Source organism: Anopheles maculipalpis, chromosome X (genome assembly GCF_943734695.1).
Source record: "Anopheles maculipalpis chromosome X, idAnoMacuDA_375_x, whole genome shotgun sequence".
In the NCBI taxonomy this organism is placed as follows: domain Eukaryota; kingdom Metazoa; phylum Arthropoda; class Insecta; order Diptera; family Culicidae; genus Anopheles; species Anopheles maculipalpis.
Genome location: NC_064870.1, coordinates 9757763 through 9784907, shown reverse-complemented (window position 1 = coordinate 9784907; position 27145 = coordinate 9757763). Strand labels below are relative to the sequence as shown.

Sequence of the window (27145 nt, the reverse complement as noted above, 5' to 3'; positions counted from 1 at the left end):
ACACACATGGAAGCACAAAAAAGTGTTTGTCCATTAAAGGGAAAATTGGTACGGAAAGTAGAGAAGAAGCGAAAAAAAAAACACCCCCGAAGAACAAACCTTAAGAAAAAGACACACATACACACACAAGAATAAGAAGCAAGGGAAGGCTTCCAACAAAAGTAAAATGGATAAGTGGCAAATTGGAAGGAAAATAAAATCATCAACCACACCGAAACCGATGAGCGCTTTCTTCATACATATTCCTGGGGGTTAAGAATAAAGCAGGATCGTCCGAGGGTTGTCCGGTTGTTTGCGTTTTCCCTGTTTGGACAGCCGAGCGCACCCCTGTGCAGTGTGTGGAAATTTGTATTGTAATTGATTCGGGAGTCACGGGCAAACGTATATTGATTCATTTCCGGGTATATTAATCATTAGTGTGCTCTGGTAGTGGTTGTATTATGTTCTTCTCGTTGCTGTTAATCTATTGCACACGATGATAGATTAATTATTTGTTTTCGTTGTATTAGAACGACAAAAAAAAAAACAAACTGCTTCAGATTATATTTGCATTCATGCAAAATGATACACACATGCATAGTGCATACATTTAGGCGCATTCAAAAATAAGCGCGTCCAAAAAACACTTTCTTTACCTTTTAACCGCCAACACAATTAGTTTAAAGTTTATATTTATACAGATTTATACGGAGAAACATAATTAGAGAACTGGCCCTCTAAATAAGAACAAAAACATAATATCGAATGTATCGTAATATTTACACCGAAATTCGTTCTTAACAAAGCTTAATTCTTGTTTCAATAAAACATTCAAAAATTGTTAATCATAAAACAAGTTTTTACTCCATAACGACATCGTACGAGCAGCGATAAAGCTTCAAAAATGTTACTTGAGCTCCATAAACACAAGTACGCCTAAATGTTAGCAATACGCACGTCATACATGTTTTCAAATAAACATTCTTAGAACTGCTGTTCTAGTTTTCTTTTTTTTTTGTTCCTTGATCATTTCAGTCCTCTACAAAAATTCTCCTCCAGAAGCATCTCCACTTAAATCTATTCTCGTCTTGTACGATTGCAGATGCGCCCAAAGAAAATCTTCCATTGTACGTAGCTTGCTCAAAGCAAAAACAGCAAAACTTTAGCACTGTGTTTGGCACTACATTTTCCGTTACACTGTAAAGCTTCTTACCGGGCTTTTCCTTCACCAATGCTACTTCTGCACACGAAACGTCCACCAAGTTACACATTCGGCATCCCAGTACGTTCTACGGCACACATCCTTCAGCTTCACTGACGCATACAATAAAAATGCACCCTTTTTTTTTTTTTTTGTTGCACACTTTTGCAAAAGCTTCCAGCCTGTGTGCTGCGGCGCGATGCGAAAGAAAAGAAAACCCTCCGGCAACCAGTAAAGAATGAACCGGGGATTGCTTTATCTCCGTCCATTGTTTCCACATTTCGCAACCGTGCGGTCGTCATTGCCAGCTCATTTTCATGTGATGTACGATAATCTCGTTGGCCTAAGACGGAAGCCACGCCACCAGTTTTCCGGAACGATACAGAGCGGTGCCGTTCTTCTATCGTTCGTTCCGGTTCCACACCAAACAACATTGTCACACACATGCGACCGTAGAGGGAAAATAGTGTGTGAACCGGTTTTTAATTAAATCTAGCTGGCTGCAAAATGAGCTAGCGTAAGGGAGGGTTGCTGGTTAAATCCTAAAAACTCCCGCACCACATTCGGGGTCGATTCGCGTGACGTTTCTGATGGGATAGCCGTTCCGCAGCTGGAGGCAAAGGAAAAAGTTAGTAACAATTTAATTAAGTTTAAGCAGGCTTTAGACAGTGATGGTGTGATGTGTGGAAGTGGTTTGTCTGTCTTAATTTTGAATAAATTGTGCCGATCAAACGAATGGACAGTCGTGGCTGGAACAGTAAAAATAAAAATTAACAGCAATCTATTAAAAGAGTACAATCGGTTATTGACTGGATCGAGAGGCTTTTCTAGATTGTTATTTCTTTACTTAGATTATCACTTTAATTCTGAAAGCTTTAACGTTGCATAACTTTAGGCGCACGATAAAAATCCTCTGATGAAGAAATCCCTTGCCAGCAAAATTATGACCAAAAGATTAATCATCCCACCATCCAACGGGCCCAATCGTCAATGACAGCCAGGTTGCGAAAATAGAATAAACATCAACAATACACATGCTCGCGCTCCATTCCTTCGATCGCTTCCAATTCACGCCCGTTACAAGTGTCCAGGGAACGATCCGATCGGTAACGCGCATGTAAGTGAAACGAGAGCTTTTTTCCGTCTCCCAGTTTCCATCCTTTGTTTCCCTTGTCAGCCACAACATTTCGGAATTTGCACCGACGCTCAAATTGATCAAAATTTATTTGTCAAAATGAAATAAATTGCTTGCTTATACCTTACCGCGTAATTTTTTTCTCTTTCCTCCCTGTTTGTATCGTTTTATTTAACACTTTTGAACTCTTTGCCCAGAACCAGACGGTGCAAACGGGGTTGCTAACCATGTATGTGTGTATGCTTTGGGTACACGGGAATTAATTAATTACCGTCACACTTTCTGAACCTGAAAACAGCAATTTATATCTATTTTTCACACATTACTAATGGTTTTGCGCCCATATGCGATAGGTGCCTTTGCATTTATTTTATTTTATTTTTTTATTTCTGCAACCACATATCGGGACGCTAGTGTTTACCGATCCGGGAAGGACAACTACATGACCATGGAAACATGCCCGCCACCTAGTCAAACGCGCTTTTTGAATGATGATTCAATTGCGCTCAAACTCGCGGAAGCCAAAAATAAAGTGTATCAAAATATTTTAATTTTTTTTTTATTCATAAAGGACGGCCAGGCCGTATTGCTTAAAATATTTTAATTAATATCTAAACTTATTTTAGTTACTTTTTTAACAAACAGCATAAAGCTAACGCATCGTGTAACTCGATAACAAACAAATTTACGTAAATTACAAAATTCGTAGAACTTTGCATCACAGATTGCGTACATTCAGGCGCGTTACTAGAATTAGTAATAGAAACGGGATATTTTACTATTTTGTACATCGCAGATAGTATCCCGTCCCAAATAATATACTACCCTCCCCTAACTTCCACCCCATAACATTCCCTTTCATCTCGTTTTTTCCAGAGTAGAAAAAGAGTTTTTCCGTATTATCACGGCATCAGCTCACAAAACCACGCACCACGCAAACGAACCAACTTGTCTGAACAGACATATAAACGTAAAATCAAACCATCCAGCAAAAACCCCAAATCAGCCGGACACTGGACAGTATGCAAAAGCAAAGAAGCAAAATAAAAATCTCGAGAAGCGACAATCAAGGAAAACCCGTCGTCAGTGGACAGTGGACAACGGGGTACACTTGTTACCATGTAATCTTCATAAAGTTTTATGCTTCCGTCCCATGGGGCGGGAAGATCCTTGCGGTTGCCTGTACCCGGAAATGTACGGGAAATTGGACGTGCAGCAGGGGAGGTGGGTAGTGAGAAAAAAGGTGAAGAAACAAGCTTTACTTAAGCGCAACGGTTCAGTGGAATCAGAAGAAGTTAGCCCGAATTTTTTTCTATTGCAAAAAGTCGGTTTTCTTATTTTCTTCCGTTAGTGTGAGAGATTTTTAAAGTAACGTGAAAAAGATAAAAAAATAGATTTGAGATAATGTAACTGCATTTCGTTGTTTTTTTTTAAACATTTAGTTGAATTTGTTACGCATGACGCTTAGTTATCACTAAATTCGAAAAAATCAAATCTAATTCTAAATGATAATTTATTTCACTTATTTTATAAGGCTAACAGCATAACTTTAGGCGCTTGTCAAGCAGCTTCAGAGCATGACTTTGTATTTCATTCAACGTATGGAATATTTTTCGGACGCGTTAAAGCGAAACTGGCAACTGTTTCGCACGAAACGCCACAATCGTTTACCATTTTCATGCACCCATTCTTCATCGCTTTTATCCAATTTTTGGGATTGAAAACTTTACCACCCGCCAATCTAGCCGGGTGTCAATGTGCAGAAATGATTTGAATATTTCAATTGCATATTTCATTCCACCCAGGTTGGTGTCAAGCATCCTTCTTCTATAAGGAAGATGCTCATCCTCCGTACGACAGCTCTAACGAAAGATTCATTTCACTACTCCTCGGAAATCCGTGTCACTCTTTTTCTCTCCCTCTCTTTCTCTCGCTCCTGCGCTCGCGGAACTGGACACAGATATTCGTTTCAAAATATAGAATAAAAACCACTGATTTATAAGCTCGCACTTGGGCATGGCTTTGCTAGCTGGCAGACACGAAAACAAACAAAAATAATACACTGACCCGAAAAACCCGCCGAATGATGGAAGCGAAAGGATTAGTTTTGATATTCGTCGTCACTTCATGACGGACCAACGACTCGTAAGTCGGCAGTGTGCTATGGCAGTTGATGAATTTTGTGCTTGGTGCAGCTTTCCGCAACGTGCCAGAGTTCAGAGTGCAACTGTCGTTGGTCGGTGGCCCGCGTAAATTCAGTGAGGTTGGTTAAAACGAATCTAATTTTGTGCCCCAGACTGGTTGATGTTACTCGTTTTTTTTAATTTTTTTTTTTTAGTTGCTTCGTGACTCGTAGTCGATTTCCAGTTTTTTATTTCTGAACAAATTTTTCATTCCAACCAGTTTGCTGCTGTGATTCCGTAAACACGTTGCAAATCCATTTCAAAAGTGGCTGTAATAGGCTCCATTTTGATAATACGTTGACATCTGTTTGATGTTTCCTGTATGCAAGGGTTTTCAGTGTCTTTTTTTCGTCGTCATACTTACACCAAAGTGCAACTAATTCAGATCGCTTTCAAACGATCGCAGATCGCTTTTAATTCTATGCGCTTCAAAATCCATACCTACCAAAATCAAGACCTTAAGCAAAGCGCCCAAATTTATATTTTAATCGAAAGATCTATAACAAACACGATAGACGAGCGTATTGCATAACTCTGGGCTGTTTTTCAAAGACCTCGAATTATCATTACATGATGAAATACTACAATCAAACTCATCTTTCTAATTGAATCGTTTTGCGCTCTACAAAACCCAATAAACGTCAAAACTCATCCAAATCGAGTGCTACTTCATCGTTCATCCCCACCACGCAACAACAGTTTCGCGTGTGGAAACCGATTACATTACCTACCGTACTGCCGCAACTCAGAAACCTTATCTCCCGAGTATGCCTTCCACCAAGAATAGCTAACATCTTCATCTCATCAGTTTGATTGTATGACAAGCAACGGTGCGATAAGTGAGGGACGACGAACAACAACAACAAAAAAAAACCCCACCATGAAACAAATCGCTTCCATCGATAAACCACGTTTATGATCGTGATTAAGCACCCGGATATCCCGTCAAGATGGGGTCACGATGGGGTGTAGTAAAATTAAGCAGTAAGTACGCCTTATTGCTGATGTCCACTAGACGGAGCGGAATGGCTGTGTTGCAAGACACTTGTGCCTGTTTCGACATTTTTTCTTTTGTCATCATCGTCTGAGCAGAAGGACACACAACAACGTGTCTTTATATCTTACGCGCTGTATGTATTTTTCTTCTCCATCAAACCGATGCTGATGCTAACATGATTAGCGCAGTATTTAGCAAGCGCTTAAATCTGTCCACCCGATAGTAATCCGTCCGTTCCCATTAATCATCGCATTTTCGAATGCTCTGGTGGGCGAAAGCAATTAGAGCATGGCTCGACATTGCATGCCTATAGCACCGTGACCTTGGATCATCAACTGCAAGGCGACATCATCATCCTCATCATCACTATCTCACCAGGCCTGGTACCGTTTGCAAAAGGTAGCTCGGTAGCATCACACGCTGCAACGAATGTGCGCTACGCGTTCGCTTTTATCGCGCCCGCATGTATGCAATGTTGTGTTTGCAATGATGCAGAGCAGCCCATTACCGTCCGTATTTAGGGTTGGCGTTTTGTAATGGTTTGCTGCTACTGCACCTTCCCACTTCACCTCCACCTACCCACGTATACCGATGTATACCGTAAAGTGTATCGATGGTTGGGCACGTTCCTGGCATTTACATCGTTTCCGGCAGGCAGTAGCGATAGCAGGCTGCATGCGTTAGTTACACGTTCCTTCGAATATCACTTTACCATAATTTTACCACCCCTAAACGTGAGCCCTTTTGGCCGAGAAGACCGTTTCAGGACGCTAGTTTTCGGAGGTCAAATGTGAACAGTACAGCGAAGGTGAGTTTACATCATCTAACAAAACATTAGACATTACGTGGTTTTGTGCCTAGGCACCAACGAAACCACGACCAACCGACATACCGTTGGATATTCCGTATGTGCCCGCTTTGTAGGGTTCTCGTTTTTCGCAATCGCACAGGCAATCGGAGTTTGAATGTCAGTGTGTGGAACTCTGGCCGCGCACCAGCAAAACGCAAAACCCCAGAACCGCTCGGAACGTAGGGCAGAAAGCGCGTTAATTAATGTTTTAGGGTTAAAATGTGTACCGTTCACGATGCAAATTTATATCGCTTTACCCACATGTGCGCGGTATGTGTGAGATGAGCGTGTGCCCATGGCATACCATTTTATTGGCCTGGTGTAACATTACCATGCTTCAACAAAAAAAAACCAGCCTGTTCCACCGCCAGGCCGTGCAGTTTGCACGGCCAAGGTCTTGGAGCGATCTCTCTCTCTCTCTCTCTCTCTCTCTCTCTCTCTCTCTCACACACACACACACTTTCTATCTCTCTTTCTCTCGCTCTATTCTACCAACAGGTCCTTCCTGTTATGACTCCCTCGCCACCAAACCGAAAACCCCCCGGTTAGAAAGTTCAAGATTTTTCACCACCAACCCCCAAGGTACGGTACTTTAATCCTTCCGAAATTGCCCATTCTCTCAGCTTGAACTCGCACTGCAACTAGCATTGCAACTTGCATCAGTGTGTGTGTGTGTGTGTGTGTGTGTGTGTGTGTGTGTTGGCGGGCTAGGTAAACTTTCCACTCGAATTACCTGCAAACGAGTCGGTAGTAAATAATCCAACTCTTCTGTACCGAAATTCTCCGCTGGGAGCCGGGGTTTTCCAAGAGTTGCTACAGCTCTATATCACCCTGACGCTTCACCGTTTACCCAATGTTTCACCCCAATCCATACATCCTCCTTCCCCTCGTTCTATAAATGCACGCCTAGCGGCACGTTCCTGAACCATTTATGGCGATTGGCACGCGCCCAGCTATTTCAAGCTGAAGTCGAACAATTCGAACTCGAACTTTAAAACCCGACTGCTGACGAGTGACCTTGCCTTGGCAGTGTGTTGCTACACGGCATGGAAGCGAAAAGCCAGGGCGGAAAGTAACAAGCTTAATCAACACCCGTCGAACGTCAGCGTGCCAAGCGGCCATTACTATTACGCCATTACGGTCCGCCACAACGGGCCAATTTCGGGAAGTTGCGATGCTCGGTACGAGAATGCGCCGAAAGGCCAACAATAGTTGGTCGTCTGCCGGTTGAGAAGTCAACACAATCCGGCTAAGAGCATCGCGTTAACCCAAGCCTACAATACGATAATGTCCCCCTTTTCTTTGCCAAGATGGTGGATGATAGGATAAAGCACACACGGAGATACGCTTTTAGACCTTAGTGCCCGGCAACGTATCCTTGATGGGAAGGTAAGGTTTTTGTCCAATTTTACGCTACTCGACTGCGGCTCAACTACAGGATAAGAAGCGCAATATAGCGAGAGAGCGAGCGTGAGGGAGCGCGATATATTTAGAATGATAGAGCGAAAAAAAAGGAACCGGAACAGGGACATGAAAACTACCCATCAAACGATAAGAACGGTGATGGTCCTTCACGGACCAAGGATTCGTTTTTATTTTTTGTTTTTTTTTTTTTTTGTTGTCGGCAAACCAAGAATTTTCGGTGAAACAGAATAAAACATAAACCAAAGGAAAACAACATTCCTTGACTCAATCAACCTAATTCACTTCGGTATCATCCCGAGCGTGCTGCGGGACAGAACGAAATAAGGTAAAAGGAGAGCACATACACACCCACACACGCCGACACACCATATAGCCTGAAACTAAACGAAGCAAATCGAATCTAGGTTGAAAGTGAAGATCAGAGCTTCACAATCTGGTGTAGCTCAAGGTGGGAGTAAGTTGAGTCTCTCTCTCTCTCTTCCCATTTCCAGTATTGCGATTTTTATCAATCAATATCTTGGAGACGACAACGCACACACACACACTCAAGTGATGGGTACTGGGCACGTGCTTTCGCTGCTTGATTTAGAAGAATGTAAAAAAAACCAAAGATCGCAGACGTCAAACAGTTAGCTTTAACGTGTGTGGTGCAGGAAAAAAAACGACTGAAAATATTTGGGAATTCATTTTATTATGTGTCTTTTTTCTTTCTTTCTTGAGGGTTGGTTAAAAAGTAGGGTTCTTTCGTTCCGGTAGCTTCTCCACACAATTCAATACCACCACGGATGGCAATATTCCGGCTCAACACTCATGGTACGGTGGGAAATACTGCGGACATACGTGTGCTTGTTACGCTTTGGAAACATTTAAACGCCTAAATGTATGCAATTAACGAAATATAAAAGTATCAATAGTTTTGCTTTGTGGGCTATTAGTTCATGCTCTGCTTTTGTTATGAACCAATTTCCAGCTATGAATTTCACACTGCTAACTAAAAACTACAAATTGACGCCTAAATGTATGCAATTTGCACCATTTTTAGTACTCTTTATTCAATCATCTCTTTTAAAATCGTCTAAATGTAGCGCATTTTGTGTAGTAAGAGTAATTTATTTAATTTTTCCATATGTTTTCTTTTGGTTCTTTGATTTGTTCTACGCTTCTCTCACTGTACCAAAAAAAAAACAAAACAATCCTCGTACCGTGCTAGAATCAGATAATGTGGTAGACCGTGTTATTTCCTACTTTTTTTTGCTTGTCGTCCCATTCAGCCCACGGCACGGTGTGAGTTGCGTGTTGCGTGAGGTTTTCTTTCATTTTTCCCCCCTTTTACTTTTCTCGATTCTCGATTTGTTCCTTCATGGCAGAATTTATCGTACCGATGGGAAAGGATGAAAGCAGCTTCTTAAAGGCGGCAAGCAGGGCATGGTGGATGGTGAATAGGTAGGAGAAAATATAGAACGAGGGTGAAGTGAAATGAAATGCTACCACCCGGAAAAGAGTCACTCGAGGATCACAAGGTGAGAAGCGAACGGTCGCAGAATAGATGAAGATGTTTTGGTTGAAATTAAGTTTGTCACCTGTGTTGGGACGGAGGGAGGTGGGGGTTTCTGAAAAGAATAGACAGAAAAAGATTTTCCATACAACAATCACAAAGCAAGAAGAAGAACATGCAAGAAAAGAATAATAACAACAAACACATGTTCGCAGGTTTGTATTTTGCGCTCTTTTATAGCACTTTTTATAGCAGAATTTTTCTCTAGCCTTTAGTCCTCATTCTCGCTCCTACCTATGCTGTCCGCCTTCACCACCCCTCCCGCACCACGTTAAATTTTCTTTTGCTTCACTACCCTCCCTTCCCTCTCTCCTCTATCTCTCTCTTTCTCTCTCCCCCCCTCCCTTCTTTCGTTCACCACCAATACACCACCTACGTTCCATCTCATCTCTTTTGCGATCACAATCGGGCAAAGAAAAATGGTGAAAAACACTTTTCCCTCCATATCCTTATCAATTCCTTTAATCTTCTTAATTTGATTACACCGGCGTCAGGCTTACCCTTCGGGGGGTTAAAAGCCAGAGATTATGGGGGCCCAAACCAGCAGAAACAGCAGCAGCCCAGGTACTAACGATGGTGAAATTAAGGGGAAGAAAAAGCGTGTCGAAGCGCGTCGAACCGTACACCCCGGCCGGAAGTCTTCAGATACATGTGAACGCGCTCGCGGTGAACAGGAGGAATGGAAAAGTATTTTTATGTGTTTTTTTCTCCCTCTACACCGCTTGCAACCGTTTACCAGATATCTTCAGTTTCCAGTGTAGAGGGTGACATAAGACGGGGTAAACAAAAGGAAGAAAGGAAACGCCAAAAACCTAGACACCATGCCGTCGCCATTACAATCGAACCCAATCATTCGCCTTTTCGCGCGCACACACACACACACACGCCAAGTATCTCCAATCGTCAGGGCCTTCGCCAATGTGACTCACCGACGCCAGGACGACGCGGCACCGTGACATGATCTTTGATGACTTTATTCGACGTTGACGAAAATCAAATTGGGGTTTTCCGACTGAGGGAGGTTATCCTCCACCACCATTACCAGCCTCCTGCCCAGTACGGTGCGAACACGACAAAAAAAGAGCACAAAACGTAACGCCACTAAGCCCCCGTGTTGGCTCGTAAAGCGTGTTGAGAAGGAATTTTATGGATCAGCGACGGAAGCTTTTCGCTAGACCGTAAAAAGAACTACTTTAACTTCCGCTAGTGTTAGTTTTTTTTTGGCGGGGGGGGGGGAGTGGGGTGTTTTACAAGAAATTGGACGAGGGAGGGTTTCTCGTCTACTTTTCGTGCTTTAGTGTCCAAAATGCTTTTCTGAGGTCGAGAAAAGAAAAAAAAAAGGATGCAACGACGCCATGACGGTGACGTAAAACGTCAGTTAGGTTCGAATTGTTTTACGATAGCCATTTGCAGCATGCTCTTAACCTCATTTTCTCTCACACACCCAGGCACGCGAAAGACAATGAAGCAATTCGCTCCCCATGCAAAGGGTTTCGCTTTCCCTCCGGAGACGTATCAATCAAGTCAAGTTCCCACCCGGTACAGCAGCCGTACTGGGGACCCCGGTCCTGAATCATATTTTATTCATGATGATATTTCTATCCTTCACACATTGACGCGTGCCGCAAAAAAAAAAGTGAGTCGCATATGGAAAGAGATAAAAAAAGTCTTATTCACGCACACATACATAGGAGCAAGGGCACGGGCGTTAAGTGGTTTCCTGCCGTTGTAATGCTGTTTGTATAATCTTCGCAATGAGGTGATATGATAAATAGACTGCCAAACACGCGTAACACGCGTGTGCTTCCGGTTGCCGCCTTTTAGGCGCTTAGACGCACGCGAGGAAGGTATACTGTAAACGTAGTGGCGATGCAATATCGCATCGTTGAGGTTATGTCAGGGTGTGCGGGATACAACATTACATCACAATCACCACTATGTCAGAGGGTGTTCGATGATTGGCGGTACTCACACAATGCGAGTCAAAAAGAAAACAGTTGGAATATCCACAACAACCTCCTCCTACTCCTCCTCCTAACAGTCGTTCCACGATATGAAATATTTTTCCCACACACGAGCGTACGAGATTTTGTCTGCTTGCTTTTGTTTGTAGTTTAAAAAAATGACTTACAGCGTCATATTCAGATGCTATCCTGCAATCTCCATTCGTCTTCGGAAGCCTTCCCCGGATGACAATTGGGCTTATGATGAATAAAAGATGTGTTTGCTTGTGTGTATGTTTCTGTTCAAGACAGCAACAAAAATCTGGCACATCTTCACGTACCTCGCCTACTAGAACAGGTGAGCGGTTGACGTAAATATCAAGACACGCGAGGAACGAGAAAGCCCCAACTGTCAGGCCCGTACGAGTGCCCATACGTCGTCACAATATGTCTTCGCCTTTTCACCTCGATAACAAATTGGATATATTTGATGACAAATTATGCTCGGATTTCTGCCGACTTTCCAGCTAACTAGTGGGTAAGGGATGCGTGATTGCACGAACCGTAAGGGCTGACAACGTGTCAAACGTGTCGTGGCGGTGTGCCATCATCTTGCCGAGCCGTCTTGTGCTACAGCTGATTGTTTACTTTTTTTTTTTTATTAGGTCAACTTTTGCTGTGTTATTTCATTCTGACTTTAATAGCGTCTTTTTCAGTACAATTTTTCTAAATTATTTTGCAAAATTTCAATATTTTGTCATATCTACATTTTGCATAATTTTAGGCTTAAGAGTAGATATCCTTGGGATCTATCAGAAACTAAAACCTCTTGGGAAAAGTTATTTCGTTGATCTTGTTGAAATCTTTTGGAGAGCTTTCGGACATTCTGCCACTTTTGTCTTGTAAACAAATTTGAAATGTCATTAATTTATTTCATATTCTGCTGTGTGCTTACTTTATGCATAATATTGATTGATTAACTTTGTAAACTATTTTCCCTTTCGCATTATATCGTTAAAATAAATTAATAGTAAAAAGTAAACCCTTTTTTCCATTCCTTGATTTCCATTTTTACTCCTGTACCATACTGTTTGCATACCTTTAGGTGTAACAAATTGCTACTCTAAGATCACAAGACACATTATGTTTGAAGCTATCTGAAGAATCTTCCCAATTAACGACAGTTGTAACAAAAAAATCGTTATTATTAGCTTCATATTTAGTCCTGAGTCTTACTACTTGCATACCTTTCGGCGTAGCGTTAATCTTCTCAATTTTACATCTTAAGCTATAACTGTCTGGGAAAAAAACCTCTCCTTTAAAGTTATAATACTTCTACTTCATCCAAAATCTTCTCCCAGTCAGTTCATTAAAAACGCAACCACATTAAACTGTTTCATGTTGCAACTTCCGATCTTTGCCTCGTCATCCAACTTCAATCGATTACCATGAACCATGATGGTCTCACAATTAAACCTACCAGGCACACATCGCTACTGCAACCGTATCAGAAGAACGATTCCACATATGGACACATCTCCTAAATATATATCTATTACACCTACTGCCTCCTCCCCTTGCGCCCTCTTTCCCTGTGCAGAATTCGACGGTGCAGCGTTCATCCAAAACGTGAAACGGCCACAAACTGGCAAAACACTCGAGAAAATCTTGTGAGAAAAATCCATTCCCAACCCAGGCCCAACCAGACACTGTGGTATCTCGACTTCAAAAGAGCACCAATATTTACCCAACCGGCAAGTGTGCCGGCTTTTGAGGCAGCTTCGGGGATGGTGTGTGGACGGGCGAAAGAATGTCAGTGAAAACGCAGGGCACGAGCAAACTCCGATAGAAAAGGTTACTCAGTTTCCCCGTTTTGCAGCAGCAATAAGTCGCCGTAGATAAATCGAACCCTCTTGAATTTATTGCTTTGTCGAGATGCGGTACCCTGTTCGACTGGGCGTTTCCGTCAAGAGGGGAGCAGCGGGGGAGAAGGGAGTTCGCCTTAAAAACTCAAGCTCCCTGTCTCAAAGCACAGCACGACTGGGCAGGAACGGAAAACGAGTGCGTCAAATGCATTTAATTAAAACGAATAGGAACACATTCGGTACGAAAACGATTCGAGAGTTCGAGAGGTTGGCTGTGAGTGTGTGTGTGTGTGTGTGTGTGTGTGTGTGTGTGTGTATTTTTTGTGACTTTCTTCCTTTTTTTCTACTTTACTTTGTGTTGTTCCGCCGCTTCCCTACTAACGTTTTACTGCAACTGCAACAATCAGTAATGAAGCGCCTGAAGGTAGGCAAACACCACTTCCAAGCACCGATCGTTGGAGAGTAGTTGGTGAGCATCTAAAGCATCTAATGGAAAAATAGATGTATTCAGTCCATGAAACAGAAGCGCCCCCAAAACTATCTTTGTGTGTGTGTGTGTGTGTGTGTGTGTATTTGTGTACTTCTTTCGTGAAAAAACTTGCCCTTCTACGAAGGAAAGTGATGAAAAAAGTGCTCTGGCCCATGGTTTGCGACTAAACTAAAATGACACAAAAAAGTGTAGTACTAGTTTTGTTGGTGTATGTGTGTCGATATAAAGCATCTCCATCTTTTCCTCCCTTTCTCCTTCATTCCCTAGCCTCCCTTTGAAGGTGCTCTGAACGACCAAACTGTAATGTCGCAATCCTAAATTACTCACAAGACTTGCCTGCTGCAATGTTTTTTTTTTTTGTTTCTTGTGCTTGGTGAACGAGGCACGAGTTTGTGAGTTTGCTTCTAATAACACCCACTGCAAAGTAGAGTTTACTTGTGTGTGTGTGTGTGTGTGTGTGTGTGTGAGAGAGAGAGAGTGTTTGAATAACCGTTTCAAGTGCATCGAGCAGGAGAAACTTTTGCCTGACTTACACAAACTCTATCAAAGTTAATTTTTCTACCACCTCATTCCACCGATGCACCGATGCACTTTCCCCACCCAATCGACCACTTTCCCGAGCCTTTCCATCACAATCCGGGCCGATTGATTAGTGTAAGCTTGCCAGGCGAAGCAGCGAGCAGCAAATTGGAAATCATAAATTAATTAACAAGCAGCACAACTACCGCTGCTACTATTTACTGAACACCCTATACGCCTAAAGGTAGGCAGCACGATCTACAAGCGATGAGGGAATCGGGGAGTACATTGCTTGCGAATCTTAGCTGCGGCTCAACTTTGTCGCCAAGAGCATCCCCTAAAAACGGTGACTTAAACTAATTTGTTTAAGCGTTCCCTAGAGAAGCGAAGACACCCCGAAAATGCTCATACACACACCACACACACACATACACACAAAAACAAATTAAAAGAAAACGAACCAACCGAAAATAACTTCGTGAAGAGAAAAGAGGAAAATAAAAAAAAACATTGGCTTCGCGCTTGCAGCCCTCAACAATTTTTTACATTTCATCTACAAACTTTCCCTTCCTATCCACGCTATCCTCAATCTGCCCCGATCGTTACTTGCTTACTTGGTCTCGGCGAAATTTCGCCTGAAAGCAAAAACAAAACAAAAATCTTTACTCATTTTCTCAACACTCTCGCTTTACAAAAAGGAAATAGAGTCAAAACCTTTTTTGTGCACTATCCCAGGCAAAAGGAAATAAAAACATACTCCAAAACCAACGCTACCCTCCCAAGATGCTGGATCCGCTTGAAGTAGCGGACGGTTTTAGGAGGTTGTTAAGTTTCTCGTTGATCAAGTGCAAACGTTCCCTCCTCGTTCTCGCGATCCATTTCCTGCCACGGGGAACGGCTGGAAAGGGACAGAGACTCACAAAATAGTCAAACACTAGCCGGTGGACTATCCTGTGCAAAACTTCAACCAAAGCCTCATTAGGAAAATTATTCTCCATCCCGTATCAAATAAACCACCAGCGATAGCGATAAGAAAAAGAAAATTGAGGGGGAAGAGCGAAATCAGAAGGAAGAGTGGTGGAAGAAAACTGCAATGAACTGCCTTTAATAATCCAGCAGGCTCGAAGCGATTGAAAATTGGAATGCCAGTTGCTTTTTTTTTTCTTTCGCCGAGTAACGAAATTTACAACTTTTTACTATGCGCCTGAATGTATGCTAAGTTAAAGTTTTTTTTGACTCATTTTTTACGCTTTCAGTTTGTTTTTCAAAATTTACATTTCTTTCTTTTTTTTACTGCACTAAATGCTTTCCTTCTTGGGGTAGGTTTCTTGCACCGTAAAAATCCATCGCTGGCAACAGTTTACAGTTCATCATCAGCGTCTCATTTCCGGCGAAATAAAATTCCCCTTTTTTCCCCAATCCCAATACCGGTATCGGCAGCATGTTTCGGATGCGATGTGGAGGATTAGTTGACAAAGCGGTGCTACCCATAACCCACCGACCGTTCGAACGCTTCAAATCGGGTCCGGAGACGGAAGAGGAAAAAATATTTCTCTCGCACTCTGCCTTCGTTCCATTTTTCTTTACCGTTTCCTCTGGCAAAAGACCGTCTGTTATGATTTAATTTGAAAACTTATGACAAAATGAAATCATATTTAATACCATTCAAATCTGTTCAAACTACAAAATGGTGTATATGAATTGCAATGCCACACGTAGTTTGTCCTTAGTTCCTAAAGATATGCAATCGGCACTTATTTAACATGCTTTTTGGCTAAAGAGTAATATAGGACCTCAAGCTGCACGCAGCAAACTTACATGCAAGCTCCACAGTCGTTTGTGAACATGGAGTAGGACATATTGAAAATATTAAAATAATAAATACTATAGAATATAAATAAATAGAATAAACATTCTACTCAAATCATGTTTAAATATTAATTCATTCCGTATATTGAGCCATTTAAATTAAAAAATATGACTCACTATAGAATTATATCAATTACAGTATGAACTGTCTCGTTTAAATGATGAAATAAGTTAGTGAAATGTTTTTATAAATTAGTGTTATAAATAAGCTAGCTTTTGCGACACTTAACAATAATTTCAAATAACTTTCCTCATTTTAATAATGATTTATTTAAATAATATTTTTATGTCCTTTGCATAATGGTTACAATCTACCATGATTTTTCACACAAGCTTGCATGAGATGAATCCCGTACAACTTGAGGGCCTTTATTACTCTTTAGCCTGCTTTTTTAGGTGTTTTGCGCATGTTGCTTACTTTTCAAGTTCAAGGGTTCAAGTTTTGCATAAATATATATGTTGCTTGCAAGAGTGGAGAATTAAACAATTAAAAACAAAAAACCTAAATAAATAATTAGTGATTACATTCAGAAGCATTCGGTTCTTTAAGTTTTCTACGCCAAATTGCTTTTTTGTGCATTTTATGCTCCCAAAAGTATGCAACTATTACTACATGAAAATCTATTTTACTTATCTTAGAGATGCTGAGACAGTTTAGTGTATTTTGCATACTTTGTGGCGTATACGTTCACATTGCTAGTAAGTGATGCATCTTCTTACGCAGAAAGTTTGTATGAAAAGGACTTATAAAAAAGGGAAAACTATACCATATATGTATCTAAAATATTAGAAATCATACAGCTTTTATATTCCAAAGTTTATAAAAAAGTATTCTAGACTAACTGGAAATAAACTATTCTCGTTAACTGTTCCCCTATCCATGTGCACGAACGAAAATGAGATTAATATGAAGGGAGGAGGCAAAGTGCTCCCCAATAGAAAAAAAAACAGTATTATTTCTAACACACTCACACACGTATTACAACCCGGCAAGGAAATGAGATTTCACGTTTAAAGCGAAGCCAGTAAACCGAAATAGTCACCGGTCGTGCGAATGGGCCTAGTGGCACTATCACGCCGTTCCGGGCGCGTTGACTAGCGACAAGTTTTACGAGAGACGAAATGTTACACTCCCAAAACACTTCCACTTTTCCTCCTCAACCAATGAAATCACCCTCCGAGCAGGGTAGATGACGACCGGAAAGAAGACCGCAATGCTCAGGCATCCGGACCAAAACAGTTTGGGCAAAATTTCGTCTCACACCCAGACCCATCCTGCCCACTCGTAGGAGGCTTACTGTGCCGGAAAGCTGGAGAAAATTCAACGCAAAAAGGATTCAATACACAAGAAGAGCGAGAGAGAGAGAGAGAGAGAGAGAGAGAGAGAGAGAGAGAGAAAGACACAACGGCATTCAAATCCAGACCGGCTAAAAACGTGTGTAAATGTAAAAAAAGTGAACGAACGAACGAGTTTTTAGCTTCTAAAAAGTTTTATTTATAGAAATGAAAATCCTTAAACAGTGAGACGCCATTTTGTGGGACTTGTAAGGGATGAAAAAAATAATGGGAAGGCAAGAAGGATTAACGGAACGGGACGTACCGTCTTTTCCGGGAGACATTTCGGGATGATCAAAGTTATTCGAAGGCGATTTGGCCCTCCCCGAGCGAAACTAGTCGCTCGTTGAATATATTTTCCTTTCTCTCTTTTTTTACTGTTGTTGTTAGCTTTCCACCTCCCCTCCCACATCCCAGCACATGCACACACTTATACTGGGGTCACCCGATTTGCAATGCACAGCGCTGCAACGACAAAAAGAAAAAGGACTTTCCCCACCCGTGCTTGTTCGCTGTACATTTCCGCAGCGCATTTTCCATCAGCTGCTGCGCTATTGCTGCAAATTACCGGCAGCTCCACACAGAAACAGGAACGCAAAGGGGAGCGCTGCATACGGTTGAGTAATTAGCTAATTGCTCGCTTTTTGGCCGTAAGATTAGCGCGTCACAAAACGGTCACGTGGCCTTCCCTTTCGGTTCCGAAGGGCTAGATGAAAGCAATCGTGCTGTACGCCCGAGAACCGGTCGTGTACCTCGCGTTTTTTTTTGCCACCTCCCTCCCAACCACCAAGAGTAGTTTCAGTAGCAATGGGTATGTGTGTGTGTGAGTGTAAATCGTTTTGCAAAAGGAAGCTTCGCGTTTACTTTTTTTGACACTCCAAATAAGATACATTTCATACGGCTGCAGATGAAAAGAGGAGGTTTCAGTGGAGGTTTCTGGGATGCGTTTAAATTCAACCACCCCCCCCCCCCCCCCAAACCCCCTCCCTAGGCAGCTGTGCACAAAGGCAAGACCACGCCAAGTCATTAGCATTTTTCTCCGCCTACGGAAATTGGAAGCATTGATGGCGGAAGCCCGTTTGCATACATTTAGGCGCTAGTGAGAGTTTAAGTGCGGGTTTTATTATTAAACCGGTTTGCAATTAAACGGCTGGGCAGTCTTGATCGGCGAGCAAAATATCATCAACATTTTCTATCAGTGGTTGTGAGCAAACATTTTACTCTAATTTTGAGCGTGATACGGATTCATGATGACAGCAGACGTATCGTTTTGACCGATTGGATACTATATGCAACTCAAACGTTGTTGAAACGCAACCGGGTGAGATATCGTAATGTCAACCGTTTTGGGGAGGCTCAGTGCACTTTATAAAGTGATCGGCATAATAAATACCAACAGTATGTAGGCAACAGAGTATGATGAACCTCAATTTTAGAAACTGTAAATACGTTGATGAGTCTGATGTTTAACCTTGTTTTTTTACACTTTGTTGACGATCCAACTTCAAACAGCTGCCATATATGTAAATCCATAAAGAAATTGGGAAAAAGGCTCGAAAAGGCCCCGCTTGATGAAATTTGTTCCTCACTATGCAGAAAAAACGCCTAAATGTATGCAAAGCACAGCAAATTTCACTAAAGCTGAACAGTGTGCTCTCAGCCAAACAATTTGGAGCAACAATTGACTTGTTTTAATGCCTATTTGAATTCGCTTTTTATATTTTACTCGGTGATTGGTAACTTTTTGCCAAAAAAACACAAAAAGGCTTATAAATATGCAAGCAAAAAAGAAATATAAAACAAATTTGTTACCCCTTAAAGTATGCCATTTTTTTCAACAAAATAGCTTTTTAAGCACGGTAGTTAGTTAGAAAATGGCTAAAATGACTCAGTACGAGTGCCACTTACCCGACCTATCTGTATTGCACCCGCACGAAAAGCAAGCTAGTCGCATAGCTAGCCGATAGCTCGTAGTGGCTCATTATTTTTTAACAATACGAGCTGTTGTACGCTCACCCACTTGATCCTGCACTGCTGGATACAGAAAATAACAAAAAAAGCCCCTTTTTTCCTGCAATGTGCATTCGTCCATATTGAAACACACTAACATTGAGCGAATGTTTTCCTAGCGCGAGCAACATGTGCTGGTAATTGAAAGAAGAAAAAACCAGATGAACGGTTATAGCTATTAGCCCCGTTTCCCAGGTGGCCCTGCGGAGTATAGGATGAGCTCGCTCTGCTAGACCATCACGATGCCCCCTTTTCTCACGTTCACTAACAATACATCTTGTTTTATTCTCCTGCAGGCGATCGAAAGCAAGTCGGTGCTGCAGTTTGCAAAACGGTTCCACGCATTTCGCATCGGCTGTATCACAAGGACCGCCCATCAGAATAATGCTCAGAACATGGCAAATAGATTTGGATTAACTCAGTTATCTGTACCGAAAGGAGGGGAAAAAGAAAGCAAATATCTTCCTCAACATTTCGTAAGAACCAAGGTGCCAAGGTGAGTGTAGTCTCTGCATATTCGAAACAACCAGCAAAAGCAGGATTGACTACGGTGAAGTATGTTTTACTGCCAGCTAAATAGCAGTACCCCCCGTCAGGTCCACAGTCTCCTGAGTCACTGGGGTTGGGGAGGGCCCAGTCTCCAACCACAAAATGGAATTCAATCAAGCCTCCGTATGCGGACGGAGCGGTCCCATACCAGGAATCGAGAGAGGAATGTCATTGCGTTGAAATGCTGCCCACATTGGCCACAAGAACGAGACCACAAGAACGAGGATGCCTTTTTGGCAGGATCAGCCCAGGACCGCCGAAAAACATTCCAAACCATTCAATTACATGCCCATCACCGATCCACACACTCACGTGCACGTGCTGCTGCTGGTGCTGCTGCTGCAAGCACACCATTACACATGCTTTAAGCGCAGTCCTGGCACGCTTAATGGTATGGAACCGGTTCGGAGCGCCAAAAGGAAGCCTGACTGCTGGGCAAGCCGTGAACAGCGTAATTTACATAATGGACTTAAAATATCTTTTGTTTAGATTTCGGCAACGGCTAAAGGTAACGTGAAAACATTAGAACCCATTTGTTCCAGGTCAGGTGTCCTCCTGTGTCCGCTCAGTGAGCGCACACCTTTTTCCAGGACATTCACCGATCATTTTCTAGCCATCCAGCCCTCTACACACGATACGATGGTATGTGCCCCTTGTTGATGACACATCTCAATTCACTTAGTCTTAACGCTTGCTGGGAAAGGGAAATCACTTTGCACATGGATAAAGAAAGAGAGATAGAAAGATACAGCAAAACAAAAAACAAAGAAAGCACAGCTGGCTGTTCGGTGAATATCTTGTTTGTTAGTTTTGGGGTAGTTTTTTTTTTTTTATTGCGTTTCCTTTTAACGCTAACTACTACAAGAATTCAAGATTTTTTTTTTGGTCTTTCCTGTTCGAACGCCATCGTCAAACTTGGTACAGGAAGTCAGTGTTTCTTAAGCGCGATAGCAAACACTAAGATTCGAGTCTTATATGACCACTCTTCTACAATGATTCAATTCACTGCAAAAAGGTGACATCTAGTATACAGGTTCGCTGCTATGTACGAAGTTATGTCACTTCAAAAATGGCTGCCAGAAATCATATCAAAATTATTGACATAAATCGGTTCTATCGATGTATTAACTCTTGGACGGCACAAATAGTAAATCCGTTATGGCGTTAAGGTCTATAAGACACGTCTAGTTCGAGGTTACTATGTGGACACTTGAATCACACTGCTCTGCTTTTTCAAACATTCAAACGTATCAACTCCATCACACGTTCACATCCTGGACCTACAACGCCTCCTCTATTCAAGTGAATTCATTCTCATAACATGATCATCGTCCAGGAGCCTAGTGAGTACAATTCGCTACACGATGTTAAGATCACCGTAAAGCTCGTAAGGCTCGTTATTATAGTGGCTCCACCATTATCCTTCCACACATACCAAGCCAGTTATCCCTTCGAACTTGGCTCTCGACTAAGAGGATCTCGTCAATTTTGGAACAATTCCCTGTCGGCGAGACGTATATGAACACTGGGACTATAGACGTACTCTACAGACTCAGCTTTGTCTGTCGCGACAAGTTTTTCTGAGTATCAAAGCGTGACCCCGTGGGCCTTATCTTCTGACAAATCGTAGTCTGGCAATCGATTATATCGATTATTGAGGACCTAACTTTATCTAGACGTACTTATAGTCATAAATATTTCAACCAGCATCGTACAAAGTATCTTAAAATCCTCACTGTGAGCCCTATGAGTTGTTGTACTCGTTTGATAACTCCATTAAATATTACAGATATCTGACCAATATGTTCGATCAGCTTGATCCTTCTCTTTCCTATCCACCACCTTTTTAAGCGGTTACGTTACTAGAGCTCTCTACTCCCACTGTTCTCGTTTTATAGGAAGTTTGGAACTTTAAAATAAAAATAGCTTTTTCTCGTCGGTACTTGAGAAACGCTGGACCTATGATTGGATGGTCTGTAGAAGCGTCAATGCTCTTGAATGTTGTGCCTAGAAAGAAAGCAAAACAAAACCAACACTTTCCGCTTTACACACTTGCAGGGAACCATCTGGTCCAACTACCGGAATTACCACCGTCAATATAGGACCAATGAATGTTTTGGTTCCTTTTTGTTTTATTTTCCCTCCCTCGGTACATTCACACAGCACATCGAAAGTGTTGCAGGTATGTGCGTGTGTGCGGGAAAAGTGCTAGGAATTAACATACCCACCTTGCGAGGTACAAGAATCGAAATCAACTTATACAAATCGGTCGGATTTTTCTGCATTTTTAAACAAGAGCACAAATGTTCACTCACTTGCCACACGAGTTCCTGAAAATGGAAAACTTTGGGTAAATTCTTCCGCCACCACTCCTACATACAGCCGGACAGAAGCTCGGCTCACCTCATGGTATGTAGTTGAAGAAGAAGAGACCAACAACTACAACTACAAACAAGAACAAAATGCCGGAAACCCGGAAGTTCGACTTAGCCGTGCGCTTAATTCTATTCAGATTTGGAACAGAAACAACAACCACCCAACCCACTAGTTTATGGATTACTTTTTTTTTTCTTCTAATTTGTGTTTTCCCGGTGCGCTTTCCGCGCTTTGCTTGCACGGCTCGCTCCCCCGGCAGCTACATAATGCCGTTGCCCGGAGCCGGTTCGATGTTCGATGGCCAGCAGCTTGATTACTATGGAGATGGAGAAGAGGGCTCAATCGATCCTACTACCAAGGCATGCAGAACGACTGCACAGAACGCACCGACCACCCCAAAACAAACGGAGGTTGGGGGAAAAACTTTTCCCACCCCGCCGCAGTATCGCTTCCACCCGGTGGAGTCTTCAACTGCCTGCCCGGTGGTATTTTAGATGAAACCACCCGAACCAATCACAACGCATTTGAATGAACCCGAATCTTTCTGGCCAGTTTCTGGCCGTTCCCTCGGAAAAACCATCTCCCAACCAATCGAACGTTTGGGTGCGGGAAAGAGTGCGAAAGAGGGGTGAGGCCCACTCGATTGACTATTGATGCGAACGGGTGCACTCTCAAGGATGCTTCGGTATCGGAATTGCGTTTCGAGTTTTGTGGAGAGTTTGTTCCCAACAGGGCGAGGGGAGTTGGGAAGGCGGGTAGCGAGCAATCCGGAGTAAGGAGAGGAAGGAGGGAAGAGCATTGTGCTGCGCATTGCTTATTTGCTTCAACTTTTGGGGGTTGGCTTTAGCCGGGTCAGCCAATTTCGACCAGCCGGCAAAAACCCATCGTCGAAGGCATCGACTCCGCTCAAGTGCCAATGCTGTGCCGACTTAACCTCCCGGACTCAATTTTTTTCAACCGAACCGATCTGTCTTATAAACTAACCTCACTTGTGAAAGAAGTGCTTTTTGACGTAGAAATGCAACAAACAAAAAACCCCCACATAACGCACTACACCCACCTGCCAATTAATCCATGCATTTTGAAGATTTAATGAGAAAATAAACGACAAAAAATTATGACATAAACATCATCGGCGCTTCAAGCTGCACACGATAAGCTGCTTAAGACGTAATCTCTCAGCCGGTGGCAAGACTGTCAAGGCTGGTCCAGGACACAGAAAGATGCCGATACACGCTAGCCGTACACGTGGCCACCGAACGCAATCTACCGAACGATTTAAACTAGCCGAAACGTGTGTATGTGTAGCTATGGGAGAGGGAGAAGATTAAATCAAAAATCTTTACAGCACTGCCGGCCACACACCGGTTGCGTACACCATGGTACGCTTGCAACGAGAGAGTTCATTAAGTCGTAATAGGAATTACTTTTTCCCGGAAAACATAAAACAACACACCATTACGAGCGGTGTGTATGAAGACGCCTGAAACCAGACTAGCGTACAATGCCTATCCTTCGTGCACATTTCGCATCCGACAATCGGGAAAAGTGATGCTGCTTGAAGGCTGCTGCTGCTCCAACTACTACGCCAACATGTGCTTTCTCATTTGTGTGCCTAGACACACGGCTGAAGCACAACTGGACAGTGTTCTGATTGGTGGACAACATTAAGGAATTGATTTGTTTATTATTTCTTACTATTTATTATCTCGATTCAGGTTCCTATAATCTCGATCAGGTTGAAGTCACCAATATGACATCTGGGGTTGCTTCAGGTTATATTGAGAACTCCAACAGGTTTCCTTCTCAGACGGCCTAGGGCTGCCTCATATAAAAGTCCTCGCGTAAGAGGCCTCGTTGTAAGGTCCTCGTTTAAGAGACCTTGGGAGCGCATTTGGGACCTTGTTGAAAGCGGCCCAGTTAGAACAAATAGCTTGAGACATTACATTTCAGATATATCTAGGACATTCCTCACAGGCTAGAAGCATGCTCTAACCCTTTAGTCCATGATTTTCTAACCAGTTTCTACTGCGGTCTTACAACACTATGAAGTGTCTCAAAAGGGTATCCAACAATTGTACTGAGCGGTCATGTTGTAGTGGAACTTGTCATCCTTGTACTGATGTACTGAGGCGGGTTTTTGTATTTCACTTATTACAACTTTATTTTTCCACTTTCGTTTTATAGAACAGTGAGTTTAAACTCCACATTTGGACTTAGCAATTTGGACTGTGGAATTGGACGGTACTGCGAGGTTGAACTTTGTAATAGAAACTCTGATTTCTAGCTCCGCGCGAGCTTCCTTTTATATAAAATAATTACATTGCGCTTATGGGCACATTTAACCTAAATTATCCTGCTCTATCTTCTGCATTATGCGTACGTGTCTTTTGCGTACATTATGCAATATCGTCCTTCCATGTTTAATATCCTGCTGCGCAAATGGATGAACTCTCTTAAATTTTCCCTACTTAAATAGTTATTTCTGATAAGAACATATTGCACTTTAATTATCGTATAATAATTATGTGCATCTAATTACAGTAGTTTGTGTTCTGATAATGTTTAATCTAAAATTTTATACTGTGAAAACTATTTCATTTAAACGGATTATACTACTATTATTACAATTGTAGCGGATGTTATACTAATAATTGTGTCTTTGCTACCATCAATATTTTTTGCTACTGATAACGGGTTCCGAACCGACGCTACAATGTCTCAGCGGACCAAAATAAATGGGGCCCCGACTGCTGCTTCGTTTAAGGGGTATTAGAGACCTTATATTGAGGCCCCTACTTGCAAAAAGAGACCCTTCTCAATTGTGGCCACTTACTTTCATCGTCTAGAACCATAGTGCAACACCATCAATAGTACCGGGACGATGTTCATTGCAGTTCTATTTCTTATGTCTTTCTGTGGAGTAGGAAGAGAACTAGTTGGTCGTTACGGCACTAGGCGCCCAAGAATGATTTTGCCTACCAAGATGACCGACGATTATGAGCCCTAGGTTCGTCAAACGGCCAACTGTAATGGACTGGATGGTTTTGCTTCCTTCCCGGTAATCGATTGGGAAAGCGAGCAAGCAACACACGTGCAGCAACACTGGGCCTGGTTAATTTCTGGTTCGATGTAAATTAGACTCCTGCCATCAGCCATCGGTAGAGAGTGCCGTGAATCCGACCACGACGAAACATTCGCCCCATTCCGTATCGCTCACTAATTTGCAATAATATGTATGTATGTGTGAGTGTGCGTTTGTTTGTTTGTTTAAGGTACAGTTTCGTAACGTTCTGCCTAAACCCTCCGAGAACGTGCATCCGACGTGTAGGCATAGGCACAAAAACATAACTTCCACCAAAGAAAGGTTTTGGCTAAACACGCAAATAATGGCAGTTTACGGCTACTTATGCTCAGCGATGCCTCACACCGAAGTGCTTAAAAAGTTGCCTGCAACACCGCAAACCACTTCCTCGAACCGGAGCCACCATCTTTCACCGTGCCGGGGACAGTGTTGGAGATATCGTGGATCGCATCGTCTTACTGGACGCTCGCTCATCAACGCGCATCCGGAAGATACGATGGGAACGTCACCAACTGACGCCCTCATCCAGCCGGTGAACTTGTCGGTAGAATAACCACGAACCAAGGCGTAAAGGGAGGGGTAGATAGTTTCCCTTTGTGACGTTGTGCTAATGTTTAGTACAACTAAGAACAATAACCAACAACAACAAAAAGAAGGAAGCTCTCTCACACGCACGGGCTCAACACTCATCTCCACAGGAAACTTCAAGCTGTTAGTCAAATAAAAACAGATTTCCCACATTCACTCGCTCGTATCCGATTTGTCACCGGTAGCCAGCAGTTCGTCTTAGTGCGTCTCCCGCGCTTCTTCGTTTGCGGTGTGGTTGTGCTGTTGGGTGAACCCTTGTCGCCTTGAACCGGCTGGCCCCCTCTTCATGCTACTCTATCAAAAAGCAGTTTACTATATGTCATGGTTCATCTCTATATTTTTCTTTTACTTTTGCAGGTGCTGCTCCGGTCCATCGTGTCCGGTGGACCTTGCACGGGTGCGCTCGAAAAGGACAAAAGGACCGTAAACGTGTGCCAACCACAGACAGGTGCGGTTGCTGAGTGCTTCGTCAGCAGCATGAAGAAACGGACCAGGCCCAGCGTCAGGATTAGACGACCACCAAGGGTAGGGCAGATTCTTCGGGTGGGTTGTTCGAGACCCTAAACCTCGTATGTGCCTCTAGGGAGCTCCAGGGCTTAAGACACGGCCACCGGGTCGATAAATGGTCTCGTGCAGAAGATTAAACAAACATCAAACTGAAAGGTGAACGCTGAACGTGAAGGTTGTGCATGCTCTTTTGTCGGGCTCCAAAAATACCGCAGCTCGCAGTAGCATCACCTTGCCACCGGGGTACATTCCCAGGAAGGTCGCCTTACTAGAGACGGCTAACGAGATGTTAAGCAGAAATAGCGAGATTACACTAAAGCTAGTTTAGTGTAAATATTCTACAATTTACACATAAATCTAGTGAGAAAGGACAAAACAGCTTTTTTCAACAACACTAACACCCGGGAACTTTTCTACAAATTCAATTGCTTTGTCGAGTATTTTTCCTCCGGGCGTAATCTTCCTCTTCCCAACTTCATATGCTAGCTCTCAAATCCAAAATCTCGAACGCTCGTACCTTCAGTTGCTCTCCCATCCCACTAAGCAGATTTACGGCAGGATGGGTAACCAAGCTCCCAACCCTCGATGCTTGGAATGTTAATTCTCGGCAAGTAACAACTGTTTAAATTTAATTATCACACATCAAACGAATGCGATGATGAGACGTACGTGTTTGTTTGCAAG

General features: G+C 42.7%; 3 protein-coding genes across 4 annotated transcripts in view; 1 reads left to right on the top strand and 2 right to left on the bottom strand.

Annotated features, from left to right (window-relative positions):
* The window catches only part of LOC126561545 (probable 60S ribosomal protein L37-A), a 450882-nt gene that overhangs the window by 37726 nt on the left and 386011 nt on the right, over positions 1–27145 (bottom strand). The window lies entirely within an intron of this gene.
* LOC126561695 (cecropin-B) overlaps positions 1–27145 on the bottom strand; it is a 328190-nt gene that overhangs the window by 147831 nt on the left and 153214 nt on the right. The window lies entirely within an intron of this gene.
* LOC126560212 (protein gurken-like) overlaps positions 1–27145 on the top strand; it is a 473091-nt gene that overhangs the window by 364202 nt on the left and 81744 nt on the right. The window lies entirely within an intron of this gene.